Here is a 17,799-nt window from a genome sequence, read left to right as displayed (position 1 = left end):
AAGGACAGAAGAGCAATATAAACAAATCTCAATTACTCAGCACTTACTGCAATGCTTTTTAGCTATAAATAGGAATAATACATGACAACTTTGGGAAGAAGTGGATTACCAGCCATCTCAGTAATACCCAAGAGGCAACACAATCTCTGACCATCATTTATTAAAAATGAGGGTGGCTAAAGGGAAATTTCATCCACAACAAGGTTAGCACAGTTTTTGCTCCTTCAGCAAAAGGAAGTTCCCTATTGATTTTTCGAGTGGCCTGAGTCCCTACAGATCACAGAGGTCTAGCCTGAATCACAGCGATAAGGTCTGGGACAGAAGTGGGCCAGAAGCTATTCCCACACCAAGCTCATTAACCACAAGGAGCGTATTAAAGCCATTGACTTCAGTGAAATGACATCAGTGCAAATTAGAAGTGCAACAGCTCAAACAAGTCAGGCCACCAGATGGCAGATCATTAATAGTTTAAAGCTGAGTTTGGGGTCTAGTCATTATTTCACATTCCAAAGTTTCATAAATATTAAAAGCAATGACTTCATATAATAAAGCAACACTGGGTTTATAGAAGAATGGACTGTTCTGGACAGAAAACCTTGGATTTCTGAAATAAATCTATATATTTTTAAAAAGCCTCCTGACTGCAATGCCTTCTATGCAAAATCTATGAAACACATACAGGTTTACAACTACCTGTAACTGCTGTTTCTTAGCTGATATTTGGCCATGCTGCAACCATAATAAATTTGAGAAAAGACTAAGAAAAAAGACCTAATCAAAAAGCTTTGTTAAGCCTTCATAGTGAAAAATGAGGCTGAGAAAGTGAAGTGAAGCTATATATATTTGGTACAGAGTGGATACAATGGCGGTACATTGTCCCTGCTGTCTGTCATTAACAGATCTCCAACTAGTTATATTTAATGTGCTAAGGCTCTTACATTTCTCTATCACCTTACTGCTTTATTATTGAGCAAGATATTTAGCATACGCAAACTGGAATAGCTTCATTTAATTTAATGGGGCTATAGCAACAGATGCAGGCCAGGGTTCCAGTTCTTATTTGTTGAATAGATTAGTAGCTTTGTTTTCTATAGTGCACTGTGAGAAAAACTTCAAGTAAAAAATTCTTCTCCATGGCAGCTAGGCAAACTAAAGTACCAGGCACAGTGTGTCATCATTAGTATTGGGTGACCAAATGGACTTTGGAGGTTCTAATCAAACCTTATCTCACAACAGCAAGAAAGTTTCTATGAACCTTTAAGTCCTGAAGTTTTATTTGTGTCAACAGGAACCCTTTTTGTTTATCAAGTTCTAATAATCATATTTGGATTTTGGATTTTTGATGGCTCAAAGAGGGCTTTAGCATAGCAGACAAAGGAAAACTGTGTGGTAGCACTCATATCTTACATTTATTTCAATTCATAGGAGCAAGTCATGCCAGAATTTGGGATCTGATGCTTTCTTTTCAGCATTTTTAAAAAGAAAACAGAGTTGCTCCTTCCTAAACTCTAAGCTACAACCATCAGTTTCAGTGAGTCACTACTCTCCAGGAACTGAGGCAGCAGCAGCAAGACTTACACAGCATACGCATGCATAAGCAGTAGTGTTACAGGGGCTTATTCTCAGAGCATCCTTTCCTTTGTTGTTAAAAGCATAGGTATAAGTACTGAAATACTGTGAAGACCCCTACCTGTGACATTCACCAACACACATGTGTTTCTTTCCTCTATGCTTCAGTTTCTCCACCTGTAACATAAGGATAATGCTTATCTACCTCACCCAGAACTTCTGAAGGAACAGCAATCAGCCAGAATTCCAAATAAAAATATTATAATGCAATTCAAAGACTGCAATGCAATATGTAACAGTATGCTCATCTGAGTTGCATTGTATTGGTGGCTGTTGGCCTAAATCTGTTCATCTCAAAAATCTAGAACATCTGTTCTGAGTCCTTCAAAAAACAGATGGTCATGTTAGTGAAAATGAGGCAGGAAGATTAGAGACAAAACCATTACTATTTCACAAGCTCTTCTGAGTTTTTGTGCAAAGTCTGCATTGCCTACTAAAGCAAGAGAAGACTAGCTTTATACAAAATATAGATGAAAGAAGTTGCTAGAATTAGTGTTGAATAGTCAGATCCCTCTCTCAGTTATAACTGTGCATTGAAACTGACACAGCTGTACCATGAAGTGGTTAAATAGAGTTTTTTTCTTGAAAGATAACTGTGGTTATTTTTCTTTTCTACAGTTTCTTTTTCCTGACGTTCCCTTTTATCAGAATGTCCAAAGAGGGAATGGATTATCTGAACCTACTCCAAGAGAGCTTGGGGTATCCTGTGTTTGTAACCACAATATACTGTGCACATACATATATACAGCAATCTTACTTATTTAGGTATCAGAGGATTTTCATCAGCCTTCACCAGAGCTGATGTTCTAGGCTGCACTTTGGAAGTCAGATTTCATGAAAAGTACTTATAATGGTGCATAAGAACCATAAGGTGATCATTTTGCTCAAAAGCTCAAAATAAAAAGACCATTGAGCAACGTTTCATTGATGCAGAATTTATTTTTTCCAGAAAGCTTTTAAGACTTCTGTTATATAACTGAATCATAGCCAATCTTAGATAATGAATACACTGTAGAGTTGTATTTTTATTTTTTTTGTGAGCAGCTGAGTTCATCTAGATATACAATATATGTTACATGTACCGTATACAGATTTGCCCTTTGATGACATAAATCAAATCTAAAAATTAGAGTCCAGGAAAAGCATGTAATAAATTAATGAAACTTAATGAAAAAGTATAATTTTTGCTAGATTTTTCTTTGTATTTTAATATAACTAATTTACTAGGCTCAGTTGAATGTTAGAATATATTTTTTAAGCACTGACATATACACTCTCTGCAGCTCTGGAGACAAGGCTTTCAAGACTTGCTCTCCCACTCCATTTGAACACCAGGACTGAAATAGCAGCAGGAGATTTACAAAATCCTGACATGCCAGGCAATGAAGTAACTCTTTTCCTTGCTCCTTGGGGAAATCCAGTGGGATTAAAAGGAAAATAATTGACCATGTTCTTATTAGGCTGGCAAGCATGAATCTCTGGAATGGGATCAGACATTGGCTGTCAAGGGTTCAGTGAAGTTGTATAATACTCCGAAACTACACAGCTGTCTCCAGGAAGGATAATGCAATATGAAACTGTTTTTCAAAACAAAAAGCCCACAATTTAAAATCAGGGTCTGACGTAAATCCAACAGGATTATGTTGGGTGTTACATGAGGGATAGAATTGGCCTTGTTACATTAACAGTAAAGTGGATTGCTCATTTTAAAACAGCTACCATAATTTGTAGTGAAGAACACACGGTCCATAGTTAGTTAATTATAAAATAGTTAAAACTGTGCCTTTCATGATAAAATTAAAATCTTGATTTGGTTAATGTTTTCAGCTATGTCATTAATTATCACTCATTTCAGACTGGAAAGTAGTTTTCAAAAAAGCAAGCTAGCTTCAAACAAATCTAAACTGAACTTATTATTGCACAGGATTTCAGTCATAGACAGCTTTATTCTCATTCCTAGTTAGGTATAAAGGAACAAACAGGTTCCGTTCCTTCAATAGTGTTTTGAAATCCACAAAAACACAGAAGCAGCTTGTTAGCATAGCAGTATAACATATTCATTATATGCCAGCAGAAGTATTGCAAAGTTTGCATCAGTTGTCATGAAGATAGATAGCTATTAGATAGGATTCATTACATTTTTACACCATTCTAGCCTGTAGTGTCCCTGCTCTCAGGCTAAGTAAAGAGCTATTTCCACAACAACTACAGAACAATTCATTTCTATCCTTCCAGAATACACAACATCATTACCTCAGTGCCAAAACAGCCTTCTGATGGAAGGCCCTTCTAAATGATAAATTGCACATTCAAGAAATGTAGTTTAGAAGACTATAACTCCAAAACTGTACTCTCTTATATTCCTAACCTGTATGTGTGGATAAGCTGATGAGTTTCAGTTTTAGTAACTATATTTTACTACTGGATGTACATGTCTATTATGTAAATACTTTCAATAACAGTGCACAGATACCTTGTACATTCAGCTGCAATCAACTAATCAGGTAAGTTTGCATTCCCATATTTAGTTGCACCCACAGTCATGGGGAATGTACATACGACTTAAAAATCATACTTTTCTGCATGTATTTGCCAAGTTTTAAAGAACATAGCCAAAATTGTGCAATCTAGCATTACCTAAAAACTTGGCCCACCATACATATAGCTATATTTAAAAACTGCACAAACACTTCTGAATACCAATTACCACAATCAAACATTCGTGAAACTGCATGCTGCACGTGCAACTGAAGCTACAGGAGTGATGAGCGTTACCCATCTGATTAGCTATGTTCTTTCATGTTTCAGATTTCCTGAATACACATGTACCCCAAGATAAATTATCAAAATCTAATCAAAAATTTATAAATCCCCCACTATTTAAGACTCTCTAAAGAGTAACAAATGGTGATAAAACAGAGGTTCATCAACATTTCCATTAGGAAGTATATTGCTCAAATGTCTAACAGTAATTAAACCCATAAAAAGTGCTTTAGTTATTTATTTGCATTTTTACTGGTCTCTAATACAAGCACACCATTCAAGACCCTAGGTGCCCTTGGCAGTGTTTTGAAGAAAGTAATAAAAGATAATAATACCTAACTCTTATACAGTGTTTTCACTAGTAGACCTTAAAGTGCTTTACAAAGGAACTAAGTCTCTTTATAGTCTTTAGTTGCAGCAAGTGAAAATCATGTCTATTCATGTGTATTCATATTTTGTGTCTAACAGTGGTGCACTAGCCAGATAAGTTATGATTATCTTAGAGACAGCTCAGTTTAAAATTACATCTACTCCAGTTTATTACACTCCTCAGAATTTGTTTTCCTGAAGACTGGAAGAAATTGTGAAAAATGTTTGCGTGTTTCAGGACTGTCAAGTGTAATACATGATGTATTCACATTCCTGGAGGCTTATAAAAGTTAACATTCAGATCTCCATCCCCAGATTGTCTTTCCTTGGTGCCAGGTAAGAAAACAACATGAGCCTCTCTTGCCTACAGTACAGAAATAATAATAATTAAACCTCTTTAATGGATGCACTGTTTTAAAATTTCAACGCCTTTATAGTTCAACTAATTTCCCTACTCAGAGATCTTGTGGTTGAGATTTATGCATTAAACAAGAACTGTGATCACAACACAGTAAAATTTTTTGAAATGTAACTAAATTAGCTTCATGGAAGAGAAAACAAATTCTTCAAAGAGGACAAGATGTTCAGTAGTTGTCAAGTAGTATTCCAATTTTAGGGAAATTGCAAATGCACTTTGGGTCCTCATCTATTTTTACTTATCTGTATGTTTGCCTTGTCTCACTCAAATGTATATACAGTTTGAATTACATCTCCATCTGTTGAGAACTATGGGATGTTGAAAACTGTGCTTTCATGATGATTGAACAATCTAATCCAGATCTCAGCTAAAGACCATCATAATTACTCAGGAAACTTAACTCCCAAGTTTCTTTAACCACATGTTAGGCTTTGGTTAACCTCTCATTTAGGAGAAGACAAATTAATCATGGAATTTCCCTTGCCCGAGATTAGGCTGAGGGTCACAGTATATCAACCATGTTATATCGGTTAGTCTTATATGCACCTGTACTTTCCTCCACAATAACAATTTTGATAATGAAAGAGCCCTTTTTCAAACAACAAATTATTAATGAGTAGAAAGCAAGCATGTCTTACTAACAGTGAAAAATGCTAGACACACCTAACTTTCCTCTTACGCTTACCAGTACCAACCTACCAGGCTAACCAATTCCTACAGAAACTTCTACAGACTATCTTCCATGAAGTGCACTCTGCAAGTGGTGCTCATGACACCTCCTGATCTTCCACATTTTTTTTTTCCTCTTGAGACGACCAAATATTTTACATCCTTAGAATCTCTTGCTTCCTGGGCAAAGGCCTCAAAAATCACACAGAGACATGATTGCCTCATCTGGCAAGCCATTTTTACCTCTCAGATATTTTTCTTCATTAATCCAGTGTAAGGTTTAGAGCAGCAAAATTCCATCCATGAATGTCTATCACAGACCCTGGCTCCATACTCATACCAGGGTTGCTGTCAAGCATCTTATGCTTCCTACCTCCCCTGTGTTTTAAGAAAACTTCCCACCTCCTTCATGTTTCAACTCTCTCCCATGTTCCCTTCTCTCCTCTCCCACGATGTCTTCCCCTCCTCCCAACCTCAGACACTCCCAACTCATTCTGAAATGTCCTACCACCCACTCATACTCCTATGCTCCCCCTTTTACAATAGCAGAGACCAAACTTTTCTGACTTTCCCCCCTTTTGCAGCACCTCCCCATCTATCAGTTTTCAACTGCCTCCTCTTTTCAATTACCTTTTGCTACTCAGTGTCCCAAAATGCAACAAAAGACCTATCATATACTAGATGACTCCACATACTTTGACACACATAGTGCACCTCAAAAGATAGCCCAGGCTGGCTGGCTCATTCAGAGTTCATCATTTCCATCACGCAGCTGTTCTGTTAGTGTGGATGTACATCTTGGCTGTTTGGCCACCCGCGGGGTCAGTCAAACATTTGGTTGTGGTATTGCCTGTCAGTCCTCAGGTGAACCAAATAATGCCGGCTGCCTCTTAACTGTTGATATGCCAAAGAAACTGCCCTGCAAAGCACATGCTGCACAAGTCTGTCACAGAGTCTCAATCAATAACCTATCAATATTTCTAGGTTTTTACACAGCCTCATCTGTGGCATTCATAACATTATTACATTTCAGCTCCCCTTCTGTCACAATCGTATGTGACATATTACATTTTATTTTAAAATATGTACATGCCCTAAGTTGCTTGAGAATTCTAAAAAGGATCTTCACAAAGCTACAGAACATATGTTTGCTTCTACTAATTGATATAAACTGTTTTCCCTTTTAGAGAGCTCTGTTCAAAATAACTCCAAAATAATTGGATTTAAACCACAAAACAAACTGTTTCAAGGTGGAATGGATGACAACAGTGTGCTGATTGATCAGCCTATTACAAAGGAGGGATCCAGAGGGATCTAATCTAGTGATGGCAGCTGTTGCTCTGTCAAGATGTGACTAAAGCATGATGCTTAGTTTCCCTGCCTACATAAATGGCAATAATGTATGTCTATCTATTCTGAAGATTTGCCATCAGATTCTAGCACTTTTGTATAGGTGATAAAAATTATAATAAGTCCACATTCAAATAGTTAAAAACATTGTATGTATTGACGTAAGAGTAAGATTATGCTATGTAGAAATGTTAACACAAAAATATGGATGAAAATTGACTTGCACAAACAAATATGTTAATATAAATAAAATATGCTTTATAGAAAGTTAAATAAAACTGCATGGCATGGTTGGAAAGCATGATTCTTTTTAAAAAGAGAACCAATGCAGCAATACTGAAGAAATAAATATCTAGAAGAAGAGAACAAAATCTTGGTAAATTATTAAAATCTCTTGAAATAGACTACACTTTTTTAATGCAATGAGTCCTTGTAAACCAAATACTTATGAAAGGAACCCTCCATCCCATCTACAGCTTCATCCCATCTTCTCAAGCTGGAGCTGCACTGGGAAGGGCAGTGGAATTTCACATGGAGGGCTGTGCTGCATACCCTTGTGCCTCAGTTCCCAGCATTATCAATCATCTAAATGGCCATGTGGATTTGCCATACTGTCGCTAAACAGAACAAAACTTCAGGAGAATGTAAGGATATGTAAGCCACTGAAGATTTCCAACAAAGCCTCCAAAAAAGAAATCAAAAGCATTTCTCCATAACAAACCTTAATTAAACATAGGATGATCTTTCTATTTGTTAAACATACTCTGGCTACAGGGACAAGGGACCCTGCAGTACCACAGTGCAGCCAACCAAATCTTGACAAGAGGCCACTGCTCTACATGATGATCGTAGTCATTAAGGCTGATAGAGAACCTGCCATATAGCAGGACCTACAGAATTTATTAATACAACTTTTTTAAAAAAAAAGTTTGCATTATTAATATAAATGGGGTTTTCAGCTTGGGTACCAGAAGAAATGGTTACAGCAGGAGCAGTAATGCAATACAGGAAATAAATGGACCCATAGAAACAAACATTTTACACATTTGTAGGTTTGATACTACTAAAAGACCATCATAACCAGAGATTAGATTTTAAAAAGCAAAGAAGGTGGAAAAATATCCCTGAACTGTGCCAAAGATACCTGGAGTGGAACTGAAAGTACCAGAATCTGCTATGTAGTAAAAAGTCAGTTTCAGCTCCCTTGTAAATCAGTAGGATTTGCCTTGACTAGAAGAGGAACAGGATCATACTCTAAGATAAAAAGCACACACTAGTAACTATGACCAGCATCACTAGGATTACTCACCAACTCTCCAAGCTTTCAGAGAGCTGATAATTTAATGGAAATTTTTAAAAACAAAGCAAAACAGAAAAAGATGTCAAAACGAAAAGAATGTACCTGATCTGTTTTCTCCATTTCCCTCATAATGTCTCACTTCTTCCTTACTTTAGGTAGTTCAAATAACAGGATTTAAGATTTGGTTTTGCAATCAAAATATAGTCACCCCAAACCCAAGGGTTAGGGCTGGAGTAGGAAGCATCTGTACAGAATCCTTTCTTGCACCTGCTACTCCCAAAACCACAAAGGAAAACTAAAGCAAAAGTCAAAGAATTACACTGCATGTGCAAATTTTCACTTACAAGGGACTACCTCCCTTTTTCTTCCCTACAGTTGGTACTTTTTAAGTGCTTACTGAAATCTACTTTATTTTTTCAGCTAATGAGTGTTTAAACTGACTGTCACATTCGTGTTAGTAATGTAATGGAAATCAACTTTTTCCTACAAATCCCATCCCTCCAAAAGAGAAGGATTACTGGTATAAGTAAGATTGCCTACAAACGCAATGGAAAAGAAATATTTATGAAAGTGGCAAAGGGAGCAGTCTGACGAATGATCAAAAGATTTCAGAGTACGCACAACAAAGGAGCTGAGATTCTCACACATACAGAAATATGAGAGAAAAATGTTTTCCTGGGGATAGCACCTCCAATCATCACATATAAATGAACATAGAAAATACACTTTTCTATGGATGATTTTGCTTTGGAGCAGGAAGAGGGTTTTAAGGTAAATGGAAAATGAGGAAAAAAATAGTTTAAGTATTTTTCAGTAAATGCATACGAGCATATTCCCATTGGTCACAATGTAAAGCACATAACATATCCCAGGCATCAGAACAACACACAAACAGGGGTCGTGTCTTGTTTTATCAACTCAAATACTCACAGGAAAGAAAAAACTGCAGAAGAATAATAATTTACAATAGCCTGGAAGCTGTTAATTTAAACTGCAAAGAAGAAAAATGTATCTGAACAGCAACAGTGGATCTTCATGTAATGTAGAAAAAATGGGCAACAAACTGATTTTCTCTGGAATCTTTGGAAGCCAAAGGTTTGCAAAATTAATTAGCAAACATGTTAATTAAGGAGTCAGGTCTCTACCACAGTATCATCAGGCTTGGCATGGTGGAAGACTTTTCAACCCATTTTAAATTTATGACCTTGTTGCTCTTGGTTCATGCTTCTCAAGCAGCTTTGATCTCAGAATGGGTCCCATGTTTAATTTTGTTTCCTTCTTGCTCTGTACTAGTAAATTTCTATCTAAATGTTACGGTGATGCAGCGCAATGAGATCTTGGTACAGAATGTTATTTTCTGATTAATTCTTTTGCCATAGTGGCCTTACCTGTAAATATTTAACCCACACTGAGACTCTCAGAAGAATGCACGAAGGAACTAAGATGAAAGTGAAATAGCATTTCCGTGAGTCAATTATACTTTGAAAATTTTGATTTCACCCTATTTACAACCCTTCTTTGTGATTCCTTGTGACAAACTGAGTTGGAACAGAGTCCCACCATGGGTCAGAGGAAATAATAGATTCTAACTCTCCCTCTTCCCCCACCACAAGGAATAAAAAATTTCCTCAGTATCTATTTTGACATCAGATCAGAAACAAAAGTCGAAATGTGAGCACTAAACTTGCCATCAGACCAATCTGCCTTTAACATGACCCTATAACACCACAAACACACACTCTGTGAAAAACTGTTTGAATACACATATTCATAGCAGCCTATCTGAAGAGAGTACGCAGAGTGGTTTTAAAGAAGTTGGCTTTTGTCCTGTAACTCTACCTCAAAGTAGATAAAGCAGGTGGAAAGAATTTGATTCATCTGGGAGAAACAGCCCAATCCCACTATTTTTGATAAACACATACATAAACACATGCACAGATTCTATGTGCATATTTTTATAGCAGTAACAACACAGGAAATTCAAGTCACCGTCAGTATTACAGTAAACCAGCTGTCAGCTGTTTAATCTTTTGGACATGTATTTTCAGGAAATCAATTCAAGTAACAAATTGCCAGACAACTTTGTTAAAAGATAAATATTTAAATACTTTGACAGTAAGCTCTTCCCCGGATTCATATCCCATCCATTGCTGTTAAAGAGTAAGAATTGTTCTGGTAGATATGAACCTGGAGGTGTAAACTAAGTGTTAATTTTGTCCTTCCTCTACTATGTTTTGTTTGCACTGTGGTGGAAATACATTATAATGAACCATATCCGTAATATAGAAGATAAAATTTACTGGAAGGAAAGCAGAAGTTCACAAAGTGATATTCCTCCATCAGTGTTTTTACACAGGTCAGAGCACACCAAAGCAACTTGGTCTGGTGTGACTTTTAATTGTACGTTGTGGAAACTTTGTGTGAAATATCTGGTGGTATTCCTCCCCCTACATGCTTGACTGGCAATCTTAAATTACATATTGGACTTGGTAGTTAATGGTCCTCTGTAACATTCTAAATAGTGACTTAAAAAACCAATAATGCATCACAGTCCAAGGACTGGAAGCCTCTAACAGTCACTGTAAATAAAAATATTAAGTAAGGGAGAACATACAGGTGATGGACATCTTGTTATTAATTTTAGTGTTACAGATGTCTGTGATGTTTTTCCAATATTGCTTTATCACAAACTCACATTTTGATTCCCATTTATGATGTTCTGCTCCTCAGCACTTACAGATGACACAGCTGTTCTGGATTTGACTTCAGAACAAAACCTTCAGAGCTTTTATTTCTCTGTATTTTACTTTTGAATTGAAATTCCAGTTCTGCATTAGGCCTTTAACTGGACATTTCTCAACATATATATACACCTGTGTGGATGCTTTGTATTACCACAGCGAGAAGACCTTTTGCTCTAAGGAAAATACTAACAAAAATACTCCACACATAGGACAAAGTACATTGAAAATCTGAAATCTGGCTTTATAAGACTCAGTTGTATGTAGAATGTCTACCAGAGCTCTCCAAACTTAATGGAAGCACTATGACGAGTCAAGTATGTGTCAGAAAGCTTCTAATGAATCTCTGCAGATACAAAGGTCTTACATGATACACATGGATAGCATCTGTGCTACTTCACCAAGAACTTCACTTTGATAATGTTTCTATGGCAAACATACGTGATATTTTTACAATAACTCATGAGCTAGAAGTTTTAAATGTGATTCACAGAAAGAATGTATAGTGCTACGAAGACACCAAAACAATGTAAACAGTCAACAAATATGGAATTTGTTAAGTCTACCATGTTCCTTTATCTTCACCCAGATGAATGCTTATTGAGGTGAAAAAAGGAGGAAACTGAGGCACAAACATCATAATACATTTCTTTTACGATTTGAAGGTAAAGAAGAAAGCAAACAGGCAGGGTTAAGATAACCAATAAAAGTAGCTGCCATTTTATAAGGAAAATTATATTGGAAAAATCTACTCTCTAATTATCATGCAGAAGAGAGGAAACTGTAAAATCTCAGCTTTATCATGGAGTAAAGAAATCACGAATATTTTTGCTTTTTGAAGATAAAGGTCTTCAGTGTTTTCTTGCTATAATCCTCACCTCCACCCCAACTCTGTAGTGCAAATAACTCTTGGGGCTTGTACGGTCAAAGCCTGGCTTGGTTTTGTTATTACTACTATAATACGTCTCACTGGAATAACAACATGACAAAACTTCCTGGAAAGTGAACTCTCAAATTAATGCTGAACTGAAGAAACACATCCGTAACAGAAGTGAAAGAGTTACTGGAAAAAATTACTTGGAGTTTCTGTATTTCTTTAGCTTAAAAAATATATCCGTTGGAGGAACTACACCATCAATCTGGCCAGAATAAATAATTCAAAATATCGCTCCATGCTCATGATGTTACTGGTATAATTTCTGCATATTAAGTTACCTTTGTATTTAATTGATAGTGAAAAAATAGAAGTACCATCTGATAGGTAAGTCTTTACTTACCTGTGATGATTTCATTGCAAATTCCTGTAAATGAGATGAAGTCATGCTTTTTAAAAACTGACATATGATTGATGTGATCAGAATGTAATGGTATACTTTTGTAGACAGCAATTCTGACCAACAGGGGAAGAAAATTCCATAAATTTTTTGTTAAGAGAGATGCGAAAAATCTATTCTGCAAATGCTTTTGTGTAGGAGCTGCTGATTATAATATTCATTTATAGGCCAAGAAACAGGATTCGAAGCCTAAAGTAAAATTCATACTGTGTATGTCTATGTGTCCATCAGTCATTACATTTTTAAAGTTAAATATTTTCATAATTTAAATCAATTTTTATTACGCCAAAACAATTCTACTTTATTTGCATTAAATTACTATAGATTCATGACCAAATTCACCACTGCTATAATGAAACACAGCATTCTTAAAGGGTACAATGAAAAGCACCATAAGCATAGTGTGATTTGCGCATTCCTTTGGTGTTGATTAAAATCTCACAAAAGCACTCTGAGGTCCACAGTTTTTAGCATTTAATGTGTCACTGCCAAAATATTAATCCTAATTTCATGATGACTCATTGTTAACAAAGATTTTTATTAAAACAATGTGGTGAATAACATAAAATAATACAACAGCACCAAAAAAGTCTCATCAGGGAAAAAAGAATATGATCCAGATTTTCAAAAGCAAGTATAAAAAACATGCTTATGCACACACATTATGTACATTTTTGAAATGTTGGCTCTGAAAAATAAAAATTACATTTAAAAATAGTATTCAATTCTATAGTTCATGGCATAAATTGAGGAAATATCTTAGACAATGGATCCACAGGCAGGAACCTTTCTCCAACTTGGCCTACAAAACCTCAGGGACAAGCTTCAAAAACTGATCATTTAAAACACAGTATCCTAAAGCTACACACATAAACAACTGCACTATTTTTCACTCTAATAAGCATGAAAGTGATTAACATAGTCACTGGAAACTCCTTGTGGTGTTTTCCCTTCATTAAGCTAAGGCCAGCTATTTAATTTAGCCTGAAAATGGGCATTATTCGCATTAGTAAGTATTCCTTACTGAGAATTCTGACCCTTGAACCCTGTCAGTCAATTTAATCAGCCCAAGTGGAGAAGATACATCACTGAAAAATAGGTTGTACTGGTAGAAACAGCAATGGCAAACATAATGATAAGTAACAATTGTCAAGTATATCGCTATACACAGCATGCTACCATACATAAGCCTTGTCACCTCTGAAAATATTCATAAAGTATAACTTCTGCGCAAAACCACTGAGCTAACCAATTGTCAATATTAAGTCCTGATTTTCTGGGTTTTGTAGACTTACATTTGTGAGTAGTAATTCATTTTTTATTCCCAAAACAATTGCTTCTGCTCTGAAAATAATTGTCTGAAACAATGAAAAGGCATTTCTGTAGTTTGAGTTGATGATGAGAAATAGCAAACATCTGTTTGCCAGTATTGCAAAGTGTGAGCTTCTCAAAAACCTGCCTATTTGGGAAGTGTCAGGTAGCTAAATGCAGCTACCAGCTTCCTCAGTAATACCAGCATAAAGAAATACTTTGATACAGTTTAGCTCAATTTTGCAACTATGTAATTTTTATCTTTTTTAATGTGCTTAGATATATTTACCTAGTATGCTACACACCTACCAAGTTTTTCCAAAAATGTCTGCCTTAATCTTCTGTGGAATTTCTGCATGAGAGAGAGCATGAGGTGATACTAAATCTCTAAGTACGATTTTTTCAAGACACAACAGGATGAGCTGGGTAAGCAGAACAGTTTCACAGAAGATACAGGAAAAGGATTATACCAACTTTTGAAGTGTTTCACATAGGTGAAAAGGATAGAAGGGTCTTGTAGGCATGAAGGAGTAATTCAAAGCCACAAGGATTGATATTGAGGTCAATAATCCTGTCTACAACTGAAACTTTCTGGTAATGCTAAGTATTTCCTAGAACAAGAACCCTTAAAACTCATTAATGTCAGTGAGACACACTGGCATGATTTTAATCTTGGCTTGTAGCTATTGTCTATTGATTGTATTTAAACTCCTTAATAGAGAATATGAACATATTCTGATATATAAATATCCAAAGAAACTCAAACACAACAAATTATTCAGAACTTTCACACCTAAATGTTTTCTTTCTATAACGTTTTCTTAGTTCTTCCAGTGTCATTTACCAACTTAACTAAGGAAATCTGAAAGGAGATAGCCAGGCAATATATTTGTGCATCTAGAGCTCCAGGGAGTTCATGACAGTTATGACTTCATGTCATATCACATTTTAAATTTGAGGTGATTACCATACCAATAGCTTAATTGTACTTCAAAGCTGCAATAGCGTTTTACTATGAGACAAACTGAGGAGCTTTCCATGATCATGGCAAGTGATAATTTCCTCATCCACCATATTTCACATATATTGCAAACCAGTAACATAAAATCCAGGAGATCTGTCTTGAAGTTTCCATTTACTACAAGGCATGGTATTAAATTTTATTCGTAGTGCAGAAAATCTTTATACATAATAAAATCTACAACAGCAAAATACTGCACTGGTATGTAATGTGGTACTTTTGAAAATAACAAGAACGTGGAAAGACTGAAATCAGGTAGCACTGCTTTTTAGACTAACCAAGTGTGCAAATAAGGGCTTATGTATATATAATTGCAGTAGAACACACACTGGAATGACTCACACCCCTGACTTGCTCATGTGTCAGCCACTCATAGGTATTTGATTCCAAATATTACACATTACCATACTCACAGGCAAGGCCAAGAGGTACAATTCTGTGGAGGAGAATGGTTGCTCCTCTTACAAGGCAGGTAAAAGCAACTTAAATAGTTCCACAGAGAACACAAAATGCTTCCGAATCTTCTTTTACACTGCTTTATCTATAGAATTTTTACTAGAGGATTAAATACACTGAAAAGATTCTAGCTTTCACTATATGATTGTTTAATGGAGTATTTGGATTAAATGAGTGTATCTTACAGCCTAGAGCTCTCTCTATGTGCCTGTGCAACTACTCAGCAAAGTTTCACACTGTGTCTGTAAGAGAACCAGACACAGAACACAGCTCAATTCCAGTGTAAACATTGTAGGAGAAAAAGTTGTATTACACACACTATGCCTATGGTACATATTTTTTAACCCTGTACTTTTTTCTGAGTGGCTGTAGCAAATCATTGACTACTTGCGAACAAGATCTACCTGCACATGCACATAACACAAACATCATCTAATGTTGACTGTCTACAAAAATGCCTGGTTCTGTGTGTGTTAATCCCAAGTAGTGTTCTCATTAACTGACAATACTTACTACATTTTCTTCATTGCAAACAAAAAGAGCTATTTAATATGTATAGTGACAAGAATATTAATTTGCAGATTTTTGTGTTTGGCATTTTGAACCAATCTTTCTCAAACTGGCTTTCTTGTAAGAAATAATCCTGATGGGCAATGCTCCACAGAGATTCAATAACTACAGATGATGGGGTTTAGGTTGGGTTTGTTCTTCGATTATCCTTTCTCTGGGGATGTCTTATTATATAGCCACTTGGGTTTCCACTAGAGTAATGACAAAAAATCCTTACTGGGACAGATAACTTGTCTAACAGTTACATTAATTGCACTCTAATCAGATGGTGTACAGTACTACCCATCTTTCATAATTTACCAGCCTCCTCCTTTCTAAGTATCTGCCTATGCCACCAATTTGCATGGCATTCGTCATTCAGGATTCTTTGCTGCTTTATATTTTCCTAGCTTTCCTTCCTCTCATCGACATTAATTTTAGTGCTGTGCAGTTCATGTCTTCCCAGTGTTTATAATGGAGCTTCCTTCAAAAATATTTTTTCTTGGCATATTTTTCCTGTCTTTGAGTCCAGATGGAATTTGCTGAGAGTTTATCTCATTAGGAAGTATTTTTAATTAGAAGAAAAACAATTTATTTTTTCCTCATCTTATTATTTTTAATTTTTCTATAATTAAGAAGTAAGGCATGAAAAGATTAAATACATTATTTTAAAATGAAGATGTATTAACCAACAGCAATAATATTCTCATGGTCTATAGGGTAGAAGAGTGGGAAGAACCTTCTGATAGAGAAATTTAAACCTGGCACCAGGGGACACATGCACACTCCTTGGCATTTAATTAAAAATGTCATTGGAAAGCTGCTGAATAACTTCCATCTTAAACAATTAAGCCTAAATAGTGACTCAGGCTTCTCTAGATCATTCATTAGAAGAAGCTGTCAGTGCTTAGGTACAATACACTCATAACGTTAATGTCAGCTGCAAAGTAATGTTCATGGTATTCAGAGATATACACAAGTTATGTATCAGAACACTACTAAAAAGTTAATTTTGTGGAAGCCACTTAATCTAGAATTGAAACATAGTTATGTTGCTGGGCTGCCCAGGAGAAAGTGTACCTAATGAAAGAGTAAAGAGAAAAAAAAATGAGGACAAGAGTTTATTAATAAAATAGCAATACAGGTGCTTAAACAGTGCTTCCATGCCTAGACTATAAAACTCTTGGCTTCAATTTACAAACTTAGTGTTTCTGACATAATCTTCAGAAGATACTAAATCCATGTAGGACAGGAATACATTTGGTCTTTAATAAGGAAACTTGAAGCACTCACTGGTGGAGACAGGTAAAGAAGGAAGAGTATAGCCATAACTGGTTAGCTCTGATGGAGAAATACTGCATATGGTCACTCCTCATAAGCAGGGGCAGGGGACAATGGCAATGATGGAACTGGCTGGCTATTTTAATAACATGCAATATTCTACAAAAATTAGAAATTGGGTTTCAGCTTAGTTTTCTGTGTAAAACATTTTATATGCATATTTATATGTCTATATAGGCAAAGTATTTCCCTGACATGAAATCTCATCCTAAGGTTTTGAATTTTATCACACAGTACAAGAACAAGCCTCCTTTTCTTTCCTGTTTCTTCCTGAGATTGATGTAATTTCTGACTAGAAAACTATATTATAAAATACTTTAAGGTTAATTTTGGGGAAAAGGGATCATGTCTAATATGGCTTGTTTATGGCAATGAATGATTTAAATTATTCAAATAACTTTTTGGGGTAGTTCATAGAATAACAAGCTCAAAACCCCCCATTCTTCCTGCATTCCAAATCAATTTCTTCACAGAAAGCAATTACATATAAAACAACTGATTCACACTTAAAGAGCACTAAATTAACTTTTACCACTGAGGAAAAAGTC

General features: G+C 35.8%; 1 long non-coding RNA gene across 1 annotated transcript in view; it reads right to left on the bottom strand.

Moving 5' to 3' along the window:
• Window positions 1-17,799, bottom strand: part of LOC308070659 — a 178,968-nt gene that overhangs the window by 47,395 nt on the left and 113,774 nt on the right. The window contains exon 3 of the long non-coding RNA XR_013930798.1: window positions 1,704-1,746. This is a non-coding gene — a long non-coding RNA (uncharacterized lncRNA). The remainder of the gene's footprint in view (window positions 1-1,703; window positions 1,747-17,799) is intronic.

This window comes from Falco punctatus (assembly GCF_963210335.1).
Source record: "Falco punctatus genome assembly, chromosome: 10".
Taxonomy (NCBI): Eukaryota; Metazoa; Chordata; class Aves; order Falconiformes; family Falconidae; genus Falco; species Falco punctatus.
Note: the sequence above shows the minus strand (reverse complement) of the source record. Positions and strands in the feature narration are given on the sequence as shown.